Source organism: Aythya ferina (assembly GCF_964211825.1).
Source record: "Aythya ferina genome assembly, chromosome: 20".
NCBI lineage: Eukaryota > Metazoa > Chordata > Aves > Anseriformes > Anatidae > Aythya > Aythya ferina.
The window spans coordinates 3834314-3857808 of NC_140318.1; the positions used below are offsets into that span (position 1 = coordinate 3834314).

At 55.8% G+C, this 23495-nt stretch overlaps 1 long non-coding RNA gene across 3 annotated transcripts; it reads left to right on the forward strand.

Moving 5' to 3' along the window:
* The first annotated feature begins 518 nt into the window (after positions 1–518).
* On the forward strand, positions 519–22959 carry LOC311421716. Of its 3 annotated transcripts, none has more exons than XR_014684977.1 (2): positions 519–570; positions 22766–22959. It is a non-coding gene; the product is annotated as an uncharacterized lncRNA (long non-coding RNA). The 3 variants fall into 3 exon arrangements; XR_014684978.1 differs by lacking the exon at positions 519–570 and adding an exon at positions 3558–4406; XR_014684979.1 differs by lacking the exon at positions 519–570 and adding an exon at positions 11766–11858.
* Positions 22960–23495: the final 536 nt, after the last annotated feature.

Consider the following 23495-nt stretch of genomic DNA (forward strand, 5'->3'; position numbering starts at 1 on the left):
GGAGGCTGCAGGTGGGGCTGGCTGACCTGCCCCAAAGCCTGTAGGGTGAGCTCTGCGTGCTGGCTCGCGACCCCGATGGAGGCACGGTGAGGTGTGAAAGCCCAAAGCCCCTCTCTTTTTGGGACACGGTCAACCCCAACAAGGCACGGTGATGGGTCTGGCAATGTTGGTTAGGAGCCAGCTGAGCTGCTGCTTAGGTTTGTTAGAGTAAGGTGCTCCTTACCCCATGGATCTTGCAGTCCTAGTAGGGGTGGGAGTAAGGAGGGAGCAAGGATGTAGTAAGGAAGGAGTACAGCCTCATGGGGTCACTCAGGGCATCAGACCCCAAAACTGGGGAGCTGCATTCAGGTCCTGGCACTGAGCACTCCAGGTGAGAGCCCCCTGCCCCTTTCCCCGCTGGCTGAGCCACCCCTTTAATTAGTGTTAACGAGGTGAGACCTTCCCGAGTGACCGCAGCTGGGGCAGCACAGCCCCTAAAGGGTTGGTTCTCAGTTAAAAAGTCGGTGAGGAAGCTGTGGGGTGGTTTGGCAGAAGTGCTAAGAGCTGCCCAAGGTCTTCAGCAGCAGAGAGGTAGGAGCTGGGGCTGCTTTTTGGGAGCTAGGGGTGGGAGCACACTGGGGTCCTTGCTTGACCAAGGGTTTTTTTGGGTGGTTGGGCTATAGGGCTGCTTGTTAGGTGGGATCAGCTCATCCTTAGGCTTTGATGTGAGCATCCCTGTCCTTGGAGGAGCAGTCTGGGCTGTGAATGCTGTTCTGTTGGAGCTATCCTCTTCATCTCCTCAAGCATAAGCAAATAAGTGATTGTAATGTCAGCTGCTGCACCCAAATCAAAAGGGTGCTGGAAGACTTGTGTGAAAAATCTTGATTTCCATGTGCTTTCTGCTTCGTGTGGTCAGGAGCCATGTTTTCAGGACTCATACTCTCACCCTCTTGCCTCTAACCACAAGGGCTGTGAATTTCTTTCTTTAATGAAAGAAGAGTTGTGGGCTCTGGATTTTTTTTTTTTCTTCCTTAACTTTGTGACTCTGGGAGCTGGGCTTTGTGAAGTCAAAAGGCTTTGCACCATCCTGTGATATTGCTGTGCTATTTGCCAGCAGTGAGTTATAACAGGATGGTGATGTGTAAGGTTTATGTATCTAGTGTAGATATACGAATATGCTTCTGTGCAGTAAAAAAAAGAGGGCTGGAGGAGTCCTTAAAATGCTGGAAGTGTGGGGCTGGGCTGGCTGGTGAGTATTTGATTTTTATTTATTTTTTTCTTTTTTAAAGTAGCCTGAATTTTGACTTTTTTTGGTGTTTGAGTGCCTGATGCTCAGTAGGGATGGGTTGTGCCAGGCTCAAAGAGAGAGGACCCCAATGCAAGGCTGGCCCAGCTGCTATCAGCTCCTCCTGGGGTAACCCCAAATGCTGATGCTGTCGGTGCTACAAAGCTCCCTCCTCTCTTCTTGCACACTGCTTATGCTCTGAGCTTATGCAGCACTTCTCCTGGGGTTGTTTTGCCCCGTCCTTCGCCCTTCTCCCTCTTTTAATCCCTCAATGCACTGTGGAAGCATCAATTAATTAATCTGAGTAATGGCTGTTATTCGGGAGCTGCCTTGCTATTTGGCTGGCTCTGCTAGGGTGAAAATCTCCCATTCGGGCTCAGAGGGACCTGGGGGATTGGTGCTGTGGGGCTGGGGCTGTCCCTGCTTCCCTGGCCGTGTGCCTGGATGGGGACGTGGCACAGCACAGGGGGGCTGCGAACGGCACGGCCGCTGCCTGGAGGGGAGCACAGCCTCTGGGGATAAAGATAAATTGGCCTCTTGTAGGGGGCAGTGATGAAAAAGCTGGATGTGCTGATAGTGCAGCTTGAAACGGACCTGTGGGGACTTTGTGTCGCGGATGTTATTGTGAGTGGGAAAGAAATGGGGTGAAATGTGGGCTAACTGGGCTGTGAACTCAGCAGGGGGGTCAGCACCAGTGTGGAAGGCACAAAGCAGGGCTGAAATGGGGGTGCTGGGTGGGGAAGGTGAGCCTGTGGTGGTTGTGCTCAGGTGAGGGCTTGGAGGCTCTGTTTCAGTGCCTCTGAGCTGAGTTTGGGCTCCGGGTCTTGGGGCCAAGTGCCCCTGAGCTGCTTGTGGGATGGAGCTGGAGCACAGGGTGTGAGAAACGTGATCTGTCCATCCTTGAGCTGAGGGAGAGACCACCCGAGCCTTCAGCATGGAGATGGCTTCTAAAAGCATCCTGATCCCCTGTGAGCTGGCTGCTTTTAGGGGAGCTCATCAGCTCTCAGCTGCTGCTGTGCCCCCTGCTCTGTGGGGCCGTGGTTTTTGGATGCTGGGGTCAGCCCAAACCTTCCCCAGGGAGCAGGACATCCGCCTTTTGGAGGGGGATCAGCCCCAGGAGCAGTGGGTTTTGCCTGAATTCATGGTCGGGGATGTAGCAGCCCAACAGCACCCGGGTGTCCTCCCCAGATTTGGGATGAGGAGGCCCCTGGAGGCCCTGGCTCGGAGAAGTGACCTCTGCTGAAAGCAGCTCATCACGTGCTAGCCCTTAAGCATGTCCTTCTGTTCCATTGAGGAGAATAGACTTGAAGTGCGTGCTTGAATTTAAGTGTATGGTGAAGTGTGTTCCCGTTCCCCGGCCTCAGATAGGGTAACGACTGCGGGAGGGAAGCCGGCCCCGATAAATCAGGAGCTGGGCTTGCGACACAGCCGGGAGCTCGTTGCCACATCACACGAGGCTGATTTTGGGACCGCTCGCTTCCCAGCCCAAGGGACAGGGCCCTGGCTTTGTCCTGTCCCTCTGCCATCCCGCAAAGCCTCCCTGCGTCATCCCCACCCCAGGCTCCGTCCTTTCCTTCCCTCGCTCAGCACATCGAGCCTTCTCCCCAAGGCCGCTCCTCTCCTCCTCCCTGCCTGCAGAGCAGAAGCGCCTGGCCCAGATATTTTGCTCCACATCAGCACAAACCCAACCCTTTCCATCAGACGGCTCGGACAGGCACATCCAGCCCCGTGGCCGTGCTGGGGACACCCCTGGGTGCCCCTACCCCTGCCTGGGGTTGCATTCCCCCCTCCTTGGGCACGCAGCTGGCCGGGAAGCTGGAGCCTGCGAGCAGCTCCAAGCGCAGCAGCAGCAGCCTCTGCTTTTCCACACGTCGGTATTTTTAGCTCTGCTGTGCATTAGCGTGCAGGAGCTCAAACTGCGAAGCCTGGCTGAGGTTTTATCTGTTGTGACAGCCCTTAGGGCTGTAGTCAGACACTCTCTCTCTCTCTCTCTCGCTTGCTCGTTCCCTCTCTCCTTTTTTTCTCTCTTTTTTTTTTTTTTTCTTCCCCCTCCCCAAAGTTTGCAGCTTGGATCTGCTCCCTGTGTGTGGATACGCTGCAGCTGTCAAGACAAAGGACCAAAGGTGGAAGATCGGGTCCAAAGCGTGGCCTGAGCCCCTTTAACGGGGAGCTCTGCTGAGATCCTTTCTGTATTTTTCCACTCCTTGTTGCTGCTGTCAGGGCTGGAGCTCTGAGCTGACGTTGCAGGGTTAGGTGCCGGCTCGCCCTGGTTGCCCTGACCCAAAGGGTCTCCAAAAAGCTGCGCTGGCCAACAGCTGCACCTCTGCTGGGGACAGCAAGAAGGGGAGCAGAGGCCAGCCTGGTCCAGTGGGTGCTGGGGCTCAGAGGGCAGCACGCAGCCCCTGTGCTTCTGCTGCTTTTTCTTAGCTCCTTGTGTCTGTGCAAGCATTTAAAGCAGAGGTGTTGCCTGTTCTGGGGCAGCTTTAGGCTCCAGGCACCCCAGAGAACTGGGGAGAAATCAGAGTCCCCTCCAAGTCCTTTTCAAGCCTTGCTGCAGCTCAGCTCAGAAGGATTTTCCAGTGCTTGACCTCCTTTGATACAATGAGACTCCTGTATCCACCCTGACTATCTGCAAGCACCCACTGCTTTTGTTTGGTTTCAAGGGTGGATTTTCTTCTTTTTGCTTCTTTTTCTGGGCTCCCCTAAGCCATTCCGGAGGACAGGGACTTTCCCCCAGCACCGATCTGAAGCAGCATCTCCTTCCTACCCAAGTGCCTCTGACAAATGAGCTGGAAATGGGGTCGCAGGAGAGCAGCCTTGAAGAAGCCCTTCCAGAAGGACGAGGAGCTGTGGGGCTTTGTGATCCGTGTGCCAAAGCAGACCCAGCCTGGGGAGGTCTGGGCCCAAAGAGGAGCAGAAGTTGCCTGAATATCTGGTGCCCCTGGAGCTTGTCCAAGGTCAGGGAGGGAGCTGGTGGCAGAGCCAGGAATGGGCTCTGGCTTCGTGCCCCGTGTGCCCAGCCTTCCTCTTCAGCCCTCAGCACACGTCTGCTCCACGTCACTCCTCGTGTCCTTGTGCAATTCTGTCGTTCCCTGCTTTGTGCTCTGGATCTTTCTCCCCCTGAACTGAGAGCAGGTAGTTGGTGTGTATCTATGTCGTATTTTCTCCATCTATTCAATTCTCCTCATTGCTCCCAGGATGTAAAGGGAAGCAGCAGCTGAAGGATGCTCTCAGAGCAAATGCAGGGTGTAGCCTCGTTACCAAGCAGGGGTGGCCATGGGGTCTGCTGGGGGGAAGCAGACAGGGGGAGAGGTGTCTGTAGGTTCCTTTGTCTGTCCACACTGTGTTGTTTTTTTTTCTGGTGATGCCTCCTTTAGAAGCACAGCAGGTTCAGCTCCCACATCCTTGTCTGAGCTGGTGCTGCTGGATGCTAAAAAGGCTGCAGCCATGGGCTGGGGGACACCAGGGCTGAGGAGAGCCAGCCTCGTTACCCTGTTATCCAGGTATAAACCCAAAAGGGGAGCCCAGGGTGTCCCCCAGGTCCTCCCATTTCATTTGCACTGATGAGGACTGGAGGGACGGCCCAAAGTTTATCTAGAAAGCCCACATCTCGGGCAGCTTTTCTAATTAATCATCCTCACACTGTGTTTGTTCTGCTCTCCCCAACAGTTCCTCCTTTTCTTTGCTGGCAGCAGCCAATGCCGTGAACCACGGAGACCAGCTTCACAGCGCTCCTGCTCAACCTGCAGCAGGGAGCTCTGGAAATAGCTGGTGCCTTTGCCCTTTTGCAAAGAGCACCCAGGGATGAGGATTTTGCAGCTCAGCCTGTGGTGCGGAGCAGGGTGCGGGGGGGTTTTGTTGTGGCTGCGTGTTGTCTGTGCAGGCTCTTTGTGTCATGTGCGAATCCCAGGTAGCAGCCGGAGCATGGAAGGTATCTCTGCACTGAGCTTTTCAGCATCCCATGGCCTGCAGTGGGAATTTTGCATCTGAGCAGCTCTGTGGGGTCAGGCTGCTGGCATCCTCATCCTCTTCTCTCCCAGCCTCCTGGGGAAGCCCCGCTCGTGGCTGCAGGGGATGGATGAAGATGCTCTGCAGCCACAGAGAAGCCCTGTGTGGTCCAAGAGCCCAGGTGTGGGGCTGTTTGATCCTCTTTGTGCTCTTCCCCTTGCTGAGGGAAGCTGCAAAGGGCAGCTGGAGCTGGCTCCTGGTGTGTGCAGGAGCTGCCCCTGCCCTCTGCCATCACAGCGTGGGGCTGAGTGGGACCCTGTCAAGAAGCGATCCTCCTCCCAGGGATTTGACACCTGAATAGCTGGATGAGATCTAGGAGAAATTAAAGATCTGAGGAAAATCAAATGTCAGTCTGGGAGGTTGAGGGCTCTCCTTGAGGGATAGGGGAAGGTGGTATTTCAGGGGCATTTAAACTTTCAAAATACCCCATGGCGTCCACATTAATGCATCCTCCTGCTTGATTAAAATTCCTTACAGACTTCTAAACACCTTAAAATTTGGGCTTAAAGCACCTCAAAAATGCTGGGTTGGGGCAGATCTGTGTGGGGGCACAACCCACCGACTGCATGTGCTCGGTGCCGTGAAGCAGCCGCTCTCCCCTGCCTCCTTATACCCTAAAGCTGCGCGCGGTTCCCCTGCTTCTCGCCCATCCCACTCCTTTGCCTCCCTGCTCCGGAGCTGTCTCAGGCTCTCGGCACGTCCGATGCCTCGGCGCTGCCAGGAGTTTGCTCTCCAACTGCTTCGCGGCCCCCTCGCGCATGTGGGCACGGAGGGGGGGCTGCGCGCGGGGAAGGATGAACAGCAGGAGTGTCTTCGGGGAGGGGATGGGGGAAGCACGAAGGGGGGAGCGAAGTGAGAACAGGGAGGAGGAGGGAGAAAAGGATGCTGCCTTGTCTGTTCTCAGATTTATATTGGTCGAACTGCGCTGGATTAGCTAAAAGTGGCGCAGAGCTGCCTTCCCCTCCCCTCTCCTCCAGGCAGGCACTTGTATTTGGGGCTGAATGCTTTAATTCCCTTCAGCTTCAACCTGCTCCTAATTGACTTAGACCACATTGAAAGGAGCTCGGCTTCAAGAGCAAGTGTCTGCAGCGGTTGCAAAATTGCACCTTAAGTTAAGGCGGCGTGATTCTGCGCATAAAGAGACCTCGAGCTTGGTGCGGACGTGCGCGGGGATAACTGTGTGCAAGGGGCTTGTGCTGCATGGCCCTGAGCCTGGGCTGCTCCCCTCTGCCTTGCTTTTGGGCAGAGCAAATTGGGGCTTGGGGCCAGGGAGCTTCAAGCCACTGGGGTTCAGCTTTTGGGAGAATTGCGGTCCCTTCTGAGTCCTCTCTCTGCTCCATCCCTTTTCTCCTGCTGCAGATGTCTGCTATAAAAAAGAAAAAAAAAAAGCCTCCACAAACAGCGTGGTAACATTTACTGGAGGGCTGTTTCTGCTGCACATCTGATGTGTATGACAGGGTCAGATTAACCCAGCCTCTGTTTCCAGCCACAGCTATTTTGCAAGCACCAAAAACAATGCGAAACAAACCAGAGGAGCTCTGCTGTCCTGTTGAGGAGCTGGCAGGCTCGGGGATGTGTGAGCTGTGGGGATGCGCCCGCCTGGCTCTCAGCAGGACCAAATGCTAGGCATGGAAGATGAGATTGTACTTTGGGGATGAATCTGGTCTCCCCAAAGTTGGGCTCTCATGTGGCCAGGGATTTTGCTCATTATTTAATGCTGGGGCTTTCAAAGAACAAAAGGAAAGCTGTGATAGTAAGTGGAAGAAAGCACCTAATGCTGGGGGGTGCTCCCAACACCCCCTCTTCCTCGTGGCTCTCTGTTATTGCTCCTGGATGTGTCTGAGCTGAGCCCAGGAGCCTTTCTTCTTCCTGCTGTGCCCTCTCCTTCCAGCTCCTCTGCATCTTCCATGGCCATTTTGACTTTTGTTACGTTTCTCTCTCTCTCTATTTGATTACAAAAACACAGGCTTACCTGTGGTTCTGGCTCAGCTAACATTTTAATGACACATTTAGCCTTCTCTGATTACTGGTTCTGGAAAACAGGGCTAGAAAGGGACCCTTTGGCACTGACGTACCCCCGTGGCAGGAGGATTTTACCTAATAATTTTACCCTTACCCAACTCCTCCCCAGCAGGTAGGGTCTGTCACCCTGCTCCCTGGGGCTTCCTCTGGCTGAGGCCTGCAGCACTGCTCCCATGGGTGCTGCCCAAATGCTTTGTGTGTCCCCTTTGTGATGGGGAGGTGCTTGGAGCCCCTGGGGCTGGAGATAAGAGCTGTGCCCCTGCTGCTGCTCCATGGGTGCTCCATCCACTGCCCTCTCCCTTTAATGGGGTTGGGGGTCCTGGAAATGTCCCCCCAAACCCTGCTGCATGAGGGGGATGATGAGCACCCCTGTAAATCCTCGCTTGGAGCTGGGAGCCTCTGGGGATGGGGGCTGAGGTGGGCATGGGGAGGAAAATTAGGGTGAGAAGAAGGATGGGAGGTTGAAGAGGGGGGAAAAAGCCCCCCAAAACCTCCATGGGGAGGGAAGTGGAGCTGGAGCAGAGCTGCTCGGGCTGATGGGTTGCCATGGCGATGTGATGAGGAAGAGGGAAGGCAGAAAATCGCCTGGTGTGGGGTGAGGCCTGCAGGGCCCATAGCCAGGCCCCCGCTCCCCTGCCCCACTCCTGGCTTCCCTCCTCTCTTTCAGTTTTCCCTCCCTCCTATTCGGTTTTCCTCCCTGAGGAGCTGGAGACATCAAGGAGGTGCTGAGTTGTTTCTCTGCAGTTTTGGGGCTGAAGGGAGCGAGTGGAGGATGCTCTTCTGTAGGGCTGGATGCGGCCAAAGCAGTTCCCTTTGGGGCTAAGGGTCTGGGGGCAGCCCTGTCCCCCCAGGGAAGACCTGAACAGGTTTGGGGTTAGATGTTGGAGGGCTGAGAGCTGGATGTGGAGATCCCTGGGCTGTCACAAGCTTGGTGGAAACGCCTTTCCCTGTCTTCCCCAAGAAGCCCCACAAGAGCCCTTTGTCTCCATCGCTGGACTGGGAACTCGCCAGGAGAGGTTTTGGTGACTGAGCCGAGAAACTCGCGGTGTGGAGGATCCAAGGCTCGTTATCCAGATGGTGTGCGGGCTGGGCTGCCTCGTCTGTCGGCTCCTGAAAGGTGATGCCTGGCTTTTACGGGAGGAAGGAGCTTCTGTTTCGCATGCCAGATCGCTTTCCTTTTTGGCCAAGTGGTGCTTTGTAACCACGACGAGTCATTTCCCCTCCGTGAGTCAACCCCGGGCCTCTCGCAGGGTGTAGATGGGGACCAACCGTCGAGGCCAAGCTCTCAGGAACAGAAACCCGGGCTGCCTGTGGGCTCGGCCAAGGTCTGCACTGGGGAGAATCCTTGTGTGGGGCTGGGGGCTTGCCCAGGGACCCGTGGCACCCACCTCTTCCCTTTGTTTATTCAGCGGCAAACGCTGCCTTTAAAGCCCCAGCTCATGCAGTCTGGTGGTCATGAGGTCTCAGCTTGAATTAAAAAAGCTGAAGGTAGGCTTTGCAATTCTTCTAGCAGAAGGAAAACGTGACCTAAAACACCAGGAAGCCGAAGCTGTGTGATAACCAGCCCAAGCTGAGCTCTCCATAGGCACTCATTCTTTAATGCCACCCTCTGAAGTCCTGCTGTCTGGCTCTGCCTGGGCTGTTGGAGGAGAGGTGTTTGTCCTGGGGGGCTGGGAAGGGACATGGAGCCCTTCCCTCCCTGCCTGGCTTCCACCATGTGTTTATGCCTGTGCCGGTGATGTTCCTGGCACAAAGGAAAGCTCTGTAGCTGTTGTTTTGGAGGCTGGCTCCTCATGAGCTGCACCGACAGTTGCTGCCTGTGATTTCCAATGTGTTTATGTTTTTTTTCCATACAACCCAGCTCTTCATTGCAAAGGAGGTGGCTGGGGGTGTTTAGATGCAGCTGGAAGCGTGGGGGCAGAGCCTCTGACCTCCCAGCCCCATGCAAACCACCCCATACAGACAGCTCCTTCATCCCTTTTCCCAGACTAAGGAGGGGGAAGCACACAGTTGAGGTTTCCAGGCGTTGGGATTCTTCACAGGAAAGTATTCCATGGCTGAGGAAGCAGAAAGCTGCCTGAGGTTGAAGAAAGGCCTCAAACCTGTAGTAAACTTTGCATAACCACCATTTTTTATCAAATCCCCTGGTCTTACGTGCTTTCTGGCCAGTGTCCTGGGGGTCTGGAGGTGGTAGGATGGGGGATCAATCTGTGGGTGCTTCCCCATGCCTCAGTTTCCCAACCTGCACAGCAGTGCCTGGGAAGCTGCTTTCTGCCCCTTTTCTCCCCTCCTCTTGTCCTGGAAGTACTTTGAACATGAGCATTTCTCTGTGCAGTCTAAATATTAAGTGTAGCTCGGCTAAGAGTTCACCTAAAACTGGGTCTGGGCAAATATCTGAAGGTCATAAACACCCGGCTGAGTAATTATTTAGAGTGGTCTAAGGGATATGGGTAATGGGATAAGAGAAAGGGAGGAAAATGTAGTGTAGTTATCAGAAAATTCTCCCTGACACCATGCTTAGTGCTGCAGAGGGAAATGTAGAGGTCCTTGGTAAATCTGAAGGGGTGATTTATGGATTGGTTCAAGAGATGGTGGTCAAGTCCCCAAGGAGCAGCAGCGAGTGGTCCATGTCCTGGGACTCTGCAGACTTGGTTTTGAGAAGCAGGTAGACCACAGGACATGGGGTGAGAGATGAGCTGATTCACAGACAGATCTTGTACAGGTCTTGTTGGTGTGCAACCAAGTGGCTCTGAACTGCCCAGGAGTAAGTTCAGGGTGAGAAGTGAGGAGCTGGAGGCGGGGATGAGGATCTTGTCCAGCCCCATTGGAGCATTTGAGGAAGCCAGCAGGTTTGGAGATGGGGCAGAACTGTCTGCATGACCTGGCTGCTCTCAGGCAATGAACTGGCAGCCTCCAGCCAGTCCTAAATTCCTGTGTGATGTGCTCTGTGAGGCTGGGGCCATCCTCACGTGTCCGGTGTTGTGTTCCTAATAATATTCAGAGCTCAGAGAGCAGCAGGCTTCCTTGGCAAACATTTGGATGTTCCCCAGTGCATCTGGAGAGTTCCCTACCTTAGTGGGTGATGTATCTTGTAACACTAGGGCTGATATCTATGTTGTTTTTGTAAATGAAACACAGAAAATTGCTCACTGATTTGAGGCATGGGCTGAGTTGTCCTTTTGGTTGGTTCTACCTGGGCACTTGTCTTGGAGATGCCTCTGATAGGGGTACCATGCACTGAGATGGCTCTTCTGACCTGATCTCCCTTTCCTCAAAGCTACAAGAAAAATTAAAATGAGGTGTTTTCAGGAAGCTTTAGGTGCAGCTGAGTGGCATTTCTGGAGGATCCTCCCTCCCCTGCATATCCCCTACCTAATGAAGGATGTGAGATGTCTCTCCTTGGGCTTTCTCCTCTCCAGATGGGCAGATGAAAGACTGCTTGGAAGGACACGGGGGAGATCAAGGGTTGTGAGTGCGAGGCCAGGGGCTGACACAGTCCTTCTTGGTGTCATGTTCAGCTTATCTAACCTCAAGGATGTGTGAGCGACAGCAGAATGGAGCTGCTCAATGCCCTGCTGCCCTGGCTAACATGGGAGGACAGGCAGCAGGGACAGACCATTTCAGACAGACCCTCTCAGGGAGTGGGCAGCTGGGTGAGGATCAAGGTTTTCCTGACCTCCCTCCAGACAGGGGCATTACCTGCCCGTTCTCTGGCCCTTCTTTCTGTCCTGCTCCTCGGCAGCACTTTGCATCTCGCCCAGTAATGCCTGGGTTCCTTAATAGCATCTCATGTGGGATTTTATTAAAGGCTTTAGGATAATCCCAGTAAATTATATCTACTGCGTTCCCTTTATCCATTGTTTTGTTGATTCCATCAGAAATCATCTCCCAGAGCAGACGTGCATGCCTCACCTTTCAGAAGCCCCCAGTTTGCTCCGTTCCTCTCTTAGCCATGTAATGTTTCAATTAATTTGCCTGCTATTGAGTTATTGTTCTGAATAGCCCTCAGAAGGGATGATCTGAGGAGCACCACCGGCTTTCGTTGTGCCTAGGATCTGGATGTAGCAATCGAAGCTTCTGCTCTCGGGTGCCGAGAGGGATGTTTTGGTGGGATGCTCGCAGAAGTGCTGCGTGTGTTGAGACAATCCCTGCTTAGCGGAGCCGGGGACCTCCTGGTGATGAGATGTGCCTAAAATGATCCCCAATAGCCCAGGCTGAGGCTGTGAGATGTGATTTCAGGAGGACACTCGTTTTCAGTGATGGTTGAGCTGCCTGAGCACTAAGTTGCTCCGGCTTCGTCCTTGAAACCCAACGAGCGGGAGCAGCGTGCGGCCGGGCTGGAGCGGGGAGGAGGCGGTGAAGCCAGCCCGGGAAGGGTTAATCATTTCCATTGCGATTGTGTCATCTCTTTGGGGACCTCTCGCTCATTTTGCGAGCGGCCGCTGAAAGCCGAGGCGCGGGGGCTCTTTCTTATTCAGCCGCACGCAGCGTCAGAAGCACCGGACAGCCGCACAGCTGTGCTCAGCCGCCTCGGCCGTGCAGATGGATGGAGAAAAGGATTTGTGTGCGTGTGCTTGCGTGTGTGTGTGTGCGTGTGTGTGTGCCTGAAACCTAATTGTCTGCTGTCTAATCCGTCAGCCAGGGGGACAGCTTGCACAAGCCCCTTCCAGGCAGGCTGATAAATGCAGCGCTGCCAGGCCCCGTTGCGATGCGCTCGGCTTTAATTGGGGTGGCTACGTGCGTGGGCTCTGCGCGCCTGCCTCTGTGGGTGCTGCTCGTGGGGAAGAGGGAGTCTGGGGTCCCAGGGGATGGAGCGGGGCTGGAGGCCTTGGGAGCAGCTTTTGGCACTGTGAGCTGGTGCTGGGCTGGGTGGTTTTTTACTACCTGGCGTAAAACCCAGGGCTGTTCTATAAGAGCAGTGGCAATGACGACAACACCGGTTTTGGGGGCTCTGTGCCTCCTGAGATGGGGCTGGAAATGAAATAGAGGGGTGTTGGGGTTGGGGGATCACCCAGGGTGTGATGCAGGAGGCACTGACAGCAGTGACTGGGCTTGGAGATGGCACCTGTGATCTTCAGCGTGGTGCGAGGAGCAGAGCCAGGCTCAAAGTGCCTCCCGAGCACGTGGCAGCTCGGGGACTTCCCCAGCCGGAGTGGCGTTTTGTCTCTAATACTCCTCAATGGATTTCCCATGAATTTGTCTAGTTGATTTTTGTAAACACATAAGCTTTAATCATCCCCAGAGAGCTGTGGCAAGGGCTTCCACTGCTTAACCACGTATCACGTGAAGAACCGTCTCCTCTTGTGTCTGTTGAACCCGCTGCCTCTTAATGTTATTGGATGCCTCCTAATTCTTTTATTGGGAGATGCAGCGAGCAATCAATCTTGGTTCACCTTCTTGAGGCCACAAACATGCCTCGCTGGCTGCTTGTTTTCCAGGCTGAGGTCTTCCTCCTGTGGACTCGTGTTTTTTGATCATCCTGTTCCGGACCTTTTTCCAGCTCTGCTGGTGATGTCAGGACTCCACGCCTGGTGTCATCCTTGCTTGTTATACAATTAGGGGTGATGTCATGATTACAGCAGGTGGTATTTGCATCAGCGTTGGTTGCTTGGTGCGTGTTGATGTCAGGCGAGCGTTGTGTCCTGCCCAGTTATGAGAACTTCTCATGAAGCTGCTGATCCTCAACGCAGGGGTTTAAAATAATAATAATATTTTGCCTTTGAGTTCCCTGCCTGAAAGGGACGGTGCCAGGCTGTTGTTTTTCAGCAGCCAGTGTGCTTTGCAAGATATTGCTGACTTAAATGAGCGATGTGTCTCAGTTACTTCACCCCCCCCAGGTGCAGTCACCTCCAGGCTGGTGCCCACCAACTCGTCCATAATAAATGCACATCAGGTTTCAGGGCAGGTGACTCAGGGGAATCACATTTCCAGGAGGGATTATAGGATGGCACTCTGGCTGCTTGCTTGGCAACGTGACTGGGTGCCAAAATCTCCCCTCGTGGCTGCAAAAGCGTGCTGTGGTGCTTGGGGACCCCCAAACCTTTGGGAAGGACATGGGTGGAGGTGGCAGTGGGCTCGGTGGCGGTGCTGCAGGGTGCAGGAGGGGTGTCACTGCACATGGTCATCGTGGCCTGGCCACATGTGGGCACCCTGTGCACCCCCTGGAGTGCTGGGAGCCCCTGCCCATGGCTCCCTGTGCCCCTCTCCCTGCCCTCCTCCTCCCTTTGCCCTCTCTGCTTCTCTCTCTCCACACCTGCTCCTCTCCTTCCCTCCCCTTTTTTCTCTCCCTCTCCTCCTCCCCTTGCCTCTCTCTCTCTCTCTCCATCCTCTTATCTCATCCCCCTTGTTTTTCTCCTCTCTGCCTGTCCGGCTGATTTACATGCATGCTGCGTTGAAGCAGCTCAGCTGGATCTAATGCCTCCTGCCGCGAGGAGCAGAGCCGGCTCCGGCCTCGGTGCTGCACTTCTCCGGGCAGGGGAGGGAGAAGTGGGGCCACCACTTTTGGCCCCTTTCCTCGTTGCCTTTCTTCCAGCCCATTTTTCCATTGCTTCGCTCCTCCTTTTGCTCTCCCTCCTGCCAGGTCCCTCACCCACGTCTCCTCCAGCCTCCCGTGCCCTTGCTGAGCAGCTCCCCATGAGACCACTGCTGCTCTTGGCTGGGAGAGGAGGGTCCAAAAGCCTGCAGCCAGCTGGAGAGCTTGGGGGGACTGGGGGCATTAGGCACTGACCCGGGGATTGCTGCTGAGCTCTCCCAGGTGGGGTCTCGGGGCAGTTTTCCTCCACCCCTGTGTCCATGCCGAGAGCAGGGATCGAGGTGCCCACGTTAATCACTGGCTCTAATCACTCCCATTTCCATTTGGCTGATTTGCATTTCCGCAAGAGGAAGATGCCCTGATTAATATCCCCTCAGAAGAGCTTTATTGCGATGGCTCCTGCCTCTCTAATTGGAAAGTGGTCTTAACCTTTCATGCAAGTGGCTGGGATGTTCCCTGCCTGCCAGAAGCCCCAGGAAGGGTCTCTCTCGTCCTGAGTTTTAGGGGAGAGGAAGGTTTGGAGGCTCCCACTCTGCCTCCAAAGCAGGGCAGGAGCCCTCCATCCAAAGGGGATGCTCCTGGGGGTCCCAGCTGCAGTCCCCAGGGCTGTACCCACCTCCAGCATGGGAAGTTTTCCCAACAGAAGCCGCAAGGGGACAGGGAGCAGGGGGTTGTGCTGGGGCGATCCAACACCAGCGAGCACCCAGCCAGCTCTGAGCAACCAGCTGGGTGCTCCTGAGCTCGCACCCATGTCCTAATTAATGACCCAGGGAGGATGAGCTCCTGTGATGACAACAGAGCTGTTCCCCCTCTGCCCATGTGTGGCAGGGAGGCAGGATCGGACCCAGCCGCTGGGATCCTGCATCTTTGGCTCCCCAGGGAGTCCCAGGCCCACCACCAACCCGTGCTGGCAGCTTGAAAGCCTGCCTTGCACTCGGCTGCTTTCTGATCTTCAAAGGCTCCGGATGCCCGAGGAAATCAGACCTCGTGGCTTCTCTTCCAGTGCAGTCCCCAGCTCCCAGCTCTCATGCAGTTTGTTATCCCTGCCGTGTGCTGCTGCCTCCCCAGCCCTGCGTGGCGAAGGGGCACTGCCCTGTGCCTCTTCCTTGGGTACTCTCTTCCAAAATTTGCTGCTGAAGGAGATGTGTGCGTGTGGGCATGGCCAACTTTATCCCCCCCAAACCTCCCTGCTGGCTTCCTAGCACTGCCCAGGGCTGTTTTAAGACCCCAACTCATCTCCCAGGTGCTCTAACCTCCCCTTCCCTTTCCTTCTTAGGTTCAGGAAGTGATTTTTTGATTATCATTACTTTTTAATTTTGGTGTTTAAGCTGCTTTAAGGGCCGCAGCAGCGAACGTTCCCGATAAACAGCCTGGGAGATCCAGGGAATAATCTCTCTGCTTGGTGACGGCAGAGGCGCATATCGCAGCTGCTGGCAGCGCGCGGAAAGCTGGCCTCATCCGCTGCGTGCTCCAGCAGCCCGGGGAGGGGAAAAATTGCCTCCGTCCTTAATCACAGAATTTGAAATCCCAGCTAGTCTGCACCTTTTATTCCTCAGGTTTATGGGGTTGGTTTTAGCCTCTGAGAGAAAGGGCGATAACTCCCACCCCCATGTAACCCTTTGCATACAACCGTCTGCGGAGCCGTGGGGTCGATCTTGGTGTTGTGTTTTTTTTGTTGTTGTTTTAGGGTGATGTGATTTGCTGAGAAGTCTGCCCCCAGACCTGCTTGTGCCGTGCAACCTGCAGGGAGCTCTGTGCAGGGCTTTGCTGTGTGGCTGGGGGGAAATCGGTGGCTGCTGGGTGGGAAGCAGGAGCTGGGGAGGGGGCAGTGAGCAGCAGCTCGCTCCCCTTCCCCAGGAACTCATCCATGACATCCTCGTGGTACCTTTCTCTTTGGGGTCTGGGGGTGGCTGTAATTTTTTACAGGTCACAAAATGCTGTTGGCACCCGCTGTTGCATGCTCTGTAGGCTTGTTTAGCACCGTTCTGGTTGGTAAAAGTGCATGTGTTGAAATGCATCCTTCTCAGGGTGCTGGAGCGGCTCCCCAAGAGGTGCCGGGGAAATATGGCAAAAAGGGTGGATGGAAGGATGGAAAAACATAGGGAACAGCCAGAGATGCTTTGTTCTCGCCCCATATACGCATCAAATATCAGCCTTGGGGCTGATAGAGAGTGCTCTAACCCTAGCCTGGAACCAGCCCCTCTCTGCTGCTCTGTCCCCTCCATCCTGACGTTGGGGCTGGGTTTTGGGAGCACCTTCATGCTGCAGCCTGTGAGTGCTGGCAGAAATCACACACTGACCGACACGAGGCTGCCATGGTCCAGGGCTGCCCGGGCACTTGGCACTTTATCAGAAACTTTCCACTGAGTTCAGAACATCTCAGCTATTTCTGTGAAAAAAAATAAATTAAAAAAAAAAAATCTAGGCTGATTCAAAAGGAAGAAAAGTGCTACTGCTTCAGCCAGGTCTGTTCTCAAGCAGAGCATGTTTAACATCCAAAAAAAAAAATCCTCCTGTTTCTGAGTAAAAATGCTCAGGCGTTGACTATCAACGTGAGCAGCATCGCTCAGGCAAATGGTGTTTACACCCCGAAGCCTTCAGACTTTCTAGATTTCACCTGCTTCTCGGCAGAACCCCCTTGAGAAAATGTTACCAAACAAGGCAATACCGGGGTGGATAAATTGCCTGGAACAAATGAGCCGGAATTCACACGATCCCATTCTTCATGTAGGAAAGGTGTCGCTCCTCCAGCAGTCCCCGGGGCGAGCGCCCACCCTGCAGAGCGTGACCCCGTGGTCCCCAGCCCCTGCTCAGCACCGGGCACCGCGGTGGCAAAGGGCTCGCAGGCGCTGCGGTGCTTTCTGCCATCCCTTGCTGGGTGCGTTGGGAATCATAAGCAGCAGCAAAGCGAGCTTTCTGCTTTATTTTTTTTCCTAGATGAAGGGAAAGAGGGATTTTGCGAGCACTTTAGCATCGGCTGCAGGAATGGGGTGTCGAGAGGGAGGATTGGGGCTGCTGCTGCGAGAGCTGATCCCGCTGCCGGAGGCGTTTTGGGACACGCACCCTCCAGTCGTCACCGCCTGTCCCTCTCCTGCTGCAGCTATTTCTGCCTCAACTTTCCACCGAGCTGCTTCCAACGCTTCCCAGTCTAAAACCATGCTGGTTTAGACAGCCAGTTTCATCCCCCCCTTCCATGTCTCGTTTGCATATATTTGCATAGCACACAGGTTTCTGGGAGGGGAGGAGGAGCTGGAGAGGCACATCCTTTATTCCTTTTATTTTTTTTCCCCCTCTCAGCAGAATTACATTTATTTATTTAAATCTGGTGCTGTTGCTAAGAGGGGCTCACTCCTCGCCTGGTCCCGCGGATGGGGCTGTAGGGATGGGTTTGCTCATTTTTGGGTCACTCAAAAGGTGTTGAGCAGGTGCACCCGGACCCCATCCTGGCATATTTGCCATTCCCTCGGCCTCACTTCCAAAAAAGCTGCCCCTCGATGGAGGCACTGCTGCAGCAAATGGTGCCCCCACTACCCACAGCCAGCCTGGCACCTTGCTGGGCTGGAGCCCGGTGTATTTTGGGGGTGGTGATGGATGTTCTGGGGGGAATTGGCTTTCCAGGTCTGATTTTTTTTTTCTAGTTTCCCAGCCAAATTGGAAATGCAAACTCTGGGCAGGCGGAGCTCCTGCGTCTTGGCAGCTGGTTTTCCCTTCCAGGGATGCTCTGGATGCAGAATGCCCCCAGGGTCAGATGCGAGCCGGGTGTAAACTCGCAGGATTTGCCGCTTGCTGGGGGCAATCACACGGGTCCCAGCGCTCGTCTGCCTTCCCACGGCACCTCTGCCATCGGGCTCTGCTCCTGGCTAAAAGTACCTGGCTGGCACAGGCAGAGGGTGACGGCACCCTCACCCCAACTCCTGCACTGGGATGGCTGCAGGGAGGGGAAAGAAAACTCCTCTTTTCACTGGGCTCTGCAGGGTTTCCTTTCCCCAGGGGCTTTGCTGGGTTTGCATTCTCCTGTCTGGTCCCTGTCTGGGTTTGGTTGCCTCCTCGGCTCTCCTGAAGGTCTCCTTCCCGTGGGATTTGCTGCTCTTCTTGGAAAACAGCAAACCTTTTGGAGTAGGTTTCCCAGAGCCTAGCCATGGTCCTGCTTGGGCACCTGCAACGAGCTCCGTCCCCATCCCTGTGGGCTCGTTCTTGCTTCTCCCAGAGAGATTAGAAGGCAAGTCCCTTGACGTCCTTGCTACAATATTTTTTTTTTTCCTCTAAGAGGATCAAGGCACCTCCTGGCTGTCCTACCAGGTGGAAGAGCAAACCAACAGGGCTGTGGGTGCACAGGGCTCACCTCACCGGGATGGATTTCTCTTTCTCTTGGGGTCAAGATGAGGAGGGAGACCAGTTGTGTGTCGAGATGGGGAGGATGGGGATGGTGATAGTGCTGCTGGGACCAGGGGCTTGGGGAAGGGAAAGGGCCCCGGGCTCCAGCAGCTGCCAAGAACGCCTCATGCCTGGCTGGGTTTAATTTTTTTGTGCTAACTTCTGCTCGCAGCGATTGAGGGGTTGTGGTTCCTGGCGTTCAGGAGGGCAGAGGTGAGTGAGGGAGCTGCTGGCTAGAACCAAGCAAGGAAGGCAGAGGGCTGGCTCTGGCTGGCATGGCACAGCTCGGCTTGGCACGGCTGCCGTGTCCCCGTGCACTGCTAGGACAGGGCAGCACCGGGTGGTGGCTCGGCTGTCACCTGGGAAGGCGAGCTCCGTGCTGGCCTTCTGTCTCCGGGTGCTGGACGCCACAAACCCGAAGACCTAAACCAGGATCAAACCCCCAGCTCTGTGCCACGGGGACCCCAACCCCGAGGAGCCCGGGGGCTCTGCTGGGAGCGCCCTTTGCTCCCGTGCCCTCTGGCTCGCCAAGCTTCCCCAGCGGCGCGGCGTGGAGGCTGTTTGTCTTCAGCTTGACCGTTCCTCCGCCTCCCCCGCCTGTCTCCTCCGCTTCCTCATTCTCGGTGTCGGGTTGAGCAAGAGCAGAGCGGAGCCTCCTCGGGATCAGGGTGAGGCCGGGGGGGCCTTGAGTTCCAAGTTCCTTTTTTTTTTTTTTTTTCTTTCCTCCTCCTTCGCCCTGCACACAAAGCCGGGCTGTGATGAAACTCCATCCCTGCCTTGCTTGCAGCGCTCACGCACGGCACACGCTGGAAATAATTGTCCTTGGTGGAGCTCTGCGAGCTGCAGGGATTTAACCGAAAAGAGGTGGCAAGCAGTTTTATTTCTGCGCTCTGCCTTTCAGTCTCGCGGTGGCCCCTGGCTACAAGGTGGCTCGGAGGCAGGCATGAGCTGGGGGTCTCCATGCCCTGGGCCCGATCTGGGAGCTGTGTGGCCGCGTTGTGTAGCACCAAGCCCGAGTTTCTGTCTCTTGCCGTTCAGCAGCGCGTATCGCGTTGGGCTTGACATGGCTTTGATCTGCTCGAGCTCCAGCGGAGCGAGCTGTGGCTGCCTGCAGCGCACCGTGCAGTGCTGGCACTGCTATGGGTGTGCTCCGAGCCCTCTGTGAAGTCCCTGTGGGTTTTGCCAGGGTTGGGGTCACATCCTGCGGGGGAAATTTCTGTAGGTGCCAAGCCTTAGCGAAAAAGCAAACGTGCTCTGGCTCTGGGGCCAAACGTTGGAGGTGTTTGGAGCAAGGATTTTGTCTGAGCGTCCCTAAGGGTCCATTTTCAGCACAAAAAGGGCAAGGACAGGCTGGCCAACGCCACCAGAACATCTCAGAGCAATTCTGGGTCTGTGCTGAGCAGAGCTCAGCATTTTCGGGGTGTCCTCAAGCTCCTGCATGGGGGTGCGTGCTCAGCACCCCGGGCACAGCTCGCCCTTCCCCTGCTTTGCTCCTCAGCCACACCAGCTCTCCTCCTCTCCTCATTCCCCAAACTTGCCAACTCACCCCGCAGTATTGCAGAGCTTGTCAGGCTTTTTCCCAGTTGTGGAATCTCTCTCCACAGAAACATTTTGTTTTCTTCAAAATCCCTATTCTCGTTTTCTTATTTTTTTTCCCCCCAGCAGCCAACCCATTCTCCCATGAATCTCCATAGATTTCAGCCCTCGGCCACTGGGGATCTCCATTGCTGGCTATCTCCGCTGGCTTCAGCTCTCTGCGCTTGGTCAAGGTCAGATGTGGCTCTTTTTTCTGCTCCCACTGGAAACAAGCACAAATCCTTTTGCTGTGGAAACGCAGGGCTGGTGGCACAGCGATCCACCCTCAGTGAGCACCCGCCTGCCACCGCTCCTGCTCTCACCACTTCTGCCTCCTGGGGACGTGCCAGCGAGGAGCAGAGATCCCTGCAACCCCTAAACTAACTTTCTCCCCCCCAAAAATCAGGCGGATGCGATCCCACGTGTGTTCCTCGGGGCTGTGCAGAGAGGCTCGTGCATTATTTACCGAGCTGTGAAGCCGGAGCCAGCCCTGACCCTGCTCTCGCCCGGCTGAGATCGGCGGCGGAGGGAGCGAACCCCTCCTGGTGGCACGGTGCCGGTGGCCGGAGCTGGGCTCAGGTTTCTTGCTGGATGGATCTGGTGGCCCAGCAGCAGTGTCTGGCCCTGCTGCCCCTTGGTGTGGTGCTTGGGGCTGGGCTCAGCCCCTTGTAGCCCCCCGGAGCTGCACCCACTCTTGTGGTGCTGTGCCGGGGGCGCGCGAGGCGGGCTGACCGTCAGCCCTGTGCGAGCACTCAACAGCGGAGCCAAATTCTTGACTTTTGGCCCTTGGCGGGGGGGTGTGGGGTGGGGAGGAGGAGGGATGTGTTGTGTTCGAGCCCCGTTTTGCCTCCACCACCCCCTCACCATGAAAACAGCCCCAGCAAGACGCTGCACCCCCCGGCACGCAGCTTGGCCCCCTCCGCTCTCCCCATCGGAGCCGGCTGGGGCATGGGGGCACCCGCATAACACCCCCCTTTTTTCCTCCCCCCTTTTGTCCCCCTAGATCTCGCATCTCCTAAAAAAACCCCCTTCTCCCCGGCTGCTTTTTTTCTCGCTAACCTCCACTCGGTTTGCCTCTCCTCCCCTCCCTCCCTCCTCTCCATCTCCCTCCCTCCCTCTCTCTGGGGGGAAAAAAGGTCATTGCGCAAATGATTAGTCAGAGCTCAGTTGCTGTAGCAACCGGCTGCTGGAACTGGGACAGGCGTGCAGCGAGGACAACGGAGAGGTCGACCATCAGCGAGGGCTGGGGAGCCCAGCCTTTGTATTTGCTTCCCCGAGCCGGCGAGCGAGGCGGTGCGAAGCCCCCTGCCCCACGCCACGCATGGGGATGCGTCCGTGCCCGGCCAGGGTGGCAGTCCCCGGGTTGAGATGTCGCCCCTGTGGCATGGTTGGAGCTGGTGGCTCGGTGCCATCACGGTTTTGGAGCTCCCTGGCTTCTCCTGGCCACGTGTGGCTCTGTCCCTTGGGGCCGTGCCCCTGCTTGGGGCAATTTCCCGCAGCCACGCAGGGCTCTGGGGCTCTTTGTCCCCTTGTGGCATCCCGCATGGGGTGTATGAAGCTGAGTTCCTCCTGTTCCAGCACGAGGAACTGGGTGTTGGCTGTGTCCTGCCTATGTCCAGCTCCAGAGCGCTGCTCTCCATCTGCCTCTGACCCCCTGAGCAGCTTCAAGCAGAGACCTCTCCAAATCCTCCTCTGCTCCCTGCCCCAAGCTCAAGGATATCAGCGGTGGCTGGGGGCTGCTTACCCATGGAGGGCAGGGTGAGGACCCTGCTGGGGAAGGTCAGGCCACGTGCAGGGTGGTTTGCACCCTGCTGTGGTCTTCAGGAGGTTTTCTTGCCAGGCTCAGCCTGTCCCAGTCCAGGAGGAGCAGTGGAGCCTGGCGGGACCCCGTGCAGGGCTACAAAATGGGGAGAGCAGAGGGGTCCCCATTGCAGTCCTTGCCCCGGGCAGCGCTGCCTCTGCAGCTCCACAGCTCTGCTATTTTCCTCTTTAGCCCCCCAAATCCTGCTGTGCCCCTGTGTCTGCCTGTCCCCATCACCAGCTCAGGAGCAGACCCGGTGTCCCACGTTAGGGTGAGGTGGGAGAGCTGCCTCCATTTCTGCTGTTTGCCTTGCACACTGTTCAAGGCATGCATAAAGCAGGTTTAGCTCGTAGCACACGCTGCCTTTGGGCTGCTCCCTGCTCTTTGTGTGCTGAGCAGGGATCTGGGGCCACGCTTGCTGCATGGGGGGTAACTGGGCTTTGAGACCCCCCAAGGGAAAAACGCTCAGGAGGAGCTGGGGGGCTGTGGCAGCTCCGAGCTGGTACCAGTGCTGCTGGGGAGGGGATGAGAAACTTCAGGAGCATCTCTGGGACAGTCGGGTGGGCTCTGGATGGTATTTAAGGGATGTCTTTGGTGTCCTGCATAAGGTCAGGCTCTGCCCATTCATCTAGGAGGCTGTGGTTTGGCGTCCTCAAGCCTAGGAAATGATTTTAGCCCGAGTTTGTGAGAAGTGCAGGAAAAGGCTATTTATGCAGAAAATGGCTTCCAATAAACAGCCTTCCTCTGGGAGCGGAGAGAAATTGCTGAGATGTGCTGGAAGTCTTTTCACTTTGCTGGGACCCTCCTTGAGTGCCGAGAGAGACCTGGCTGTGCCGTGCTCCCCAGAGCCCTCCTGGTAGCCCACTGGGGTGGCTGCAGATGGAGAGGGGCTCGGAGGGCACTGCTCCCACCATTTGCCTCATCTCTCATCTCTTCCTTCGTTCCTTAAAACCTCATTTTTTGAAGCCGTGTGGCTGCAGAGTGCTGGCAGGGGGTTGGCTGCTTTCAGGGCTCCTTTCCTTGCCGTAGCAGAGAGGAGCGCAGCAGCGTGATGTAAGAGTGGCCTACAGGCTCAAAAGCCAGTAGGGAAATAAAAACAAGCCAGCCACTCTCCTTCCTTTTTTTCCTCTCCTTCCTTTTTTCTCTTGCAAATCTCATCATTTTAAAAGCTGTTCCCTGTTTTTTCCAGGGTCTGGAAATCTTTGGGAGATGTGAATGCTCGGAGCTGACCCCGCTGTGTTTGCGCTCTGCTTACCTTCGGTGCTGGGGCCGTGTTTTCCTTTGGAGGTGGTGGGTGCAGCTTCGGTCCAGCTGACTAATATTTCAGGTTATCAGAAATGACAAAAAGAATGAATGAAAGGCCTCCAGGAGAGAGGCAAAAATCCCTGTGACTCACTCCAGTGATTTGCATTTGAGCCCGAAACCACAAAATGGTGCCTGCTCCCTGCTGCCCCTCGCAATGTGCTGGGAGACCGCCACCACCCAGAGCTGGGTCCTTCTCCCTTGGGCAATGGGGCCACCTAGTCCCCAGCCCATCACTGCTCCTTTTTGCTACGTCTCCCCTCTCTCAGCGCCCTCCTTGCTCCTGTAGGACCCCCAGGGTATAGGTAGAGGGGCGGCTGTGCTGGTGCTTGAAGGCTGCAACCCCTGGAGGGAGCATCTGTGAGCTGCAAGAGGCAGGGAGGAGGTTTGGGAATATTGGCCGACACTTCTTGTACCTGCTTGCTGACGGTGCCTCTTCCACCTTCTTATCCAACATCTTCTGGAGCTGTTTGCGCCCTGCTGTGTCCTGCAGCATGACTCCCACCACCGCAGTGCCTGCTTGGTGAAAAGACCCCGAGCAGGTGCCTTTTTGTGCCAAGCCTCTGCTCTGCTTGTGCCCTACTCCCAATCTGTGTGGATGGAGCTCATGGTTCCTG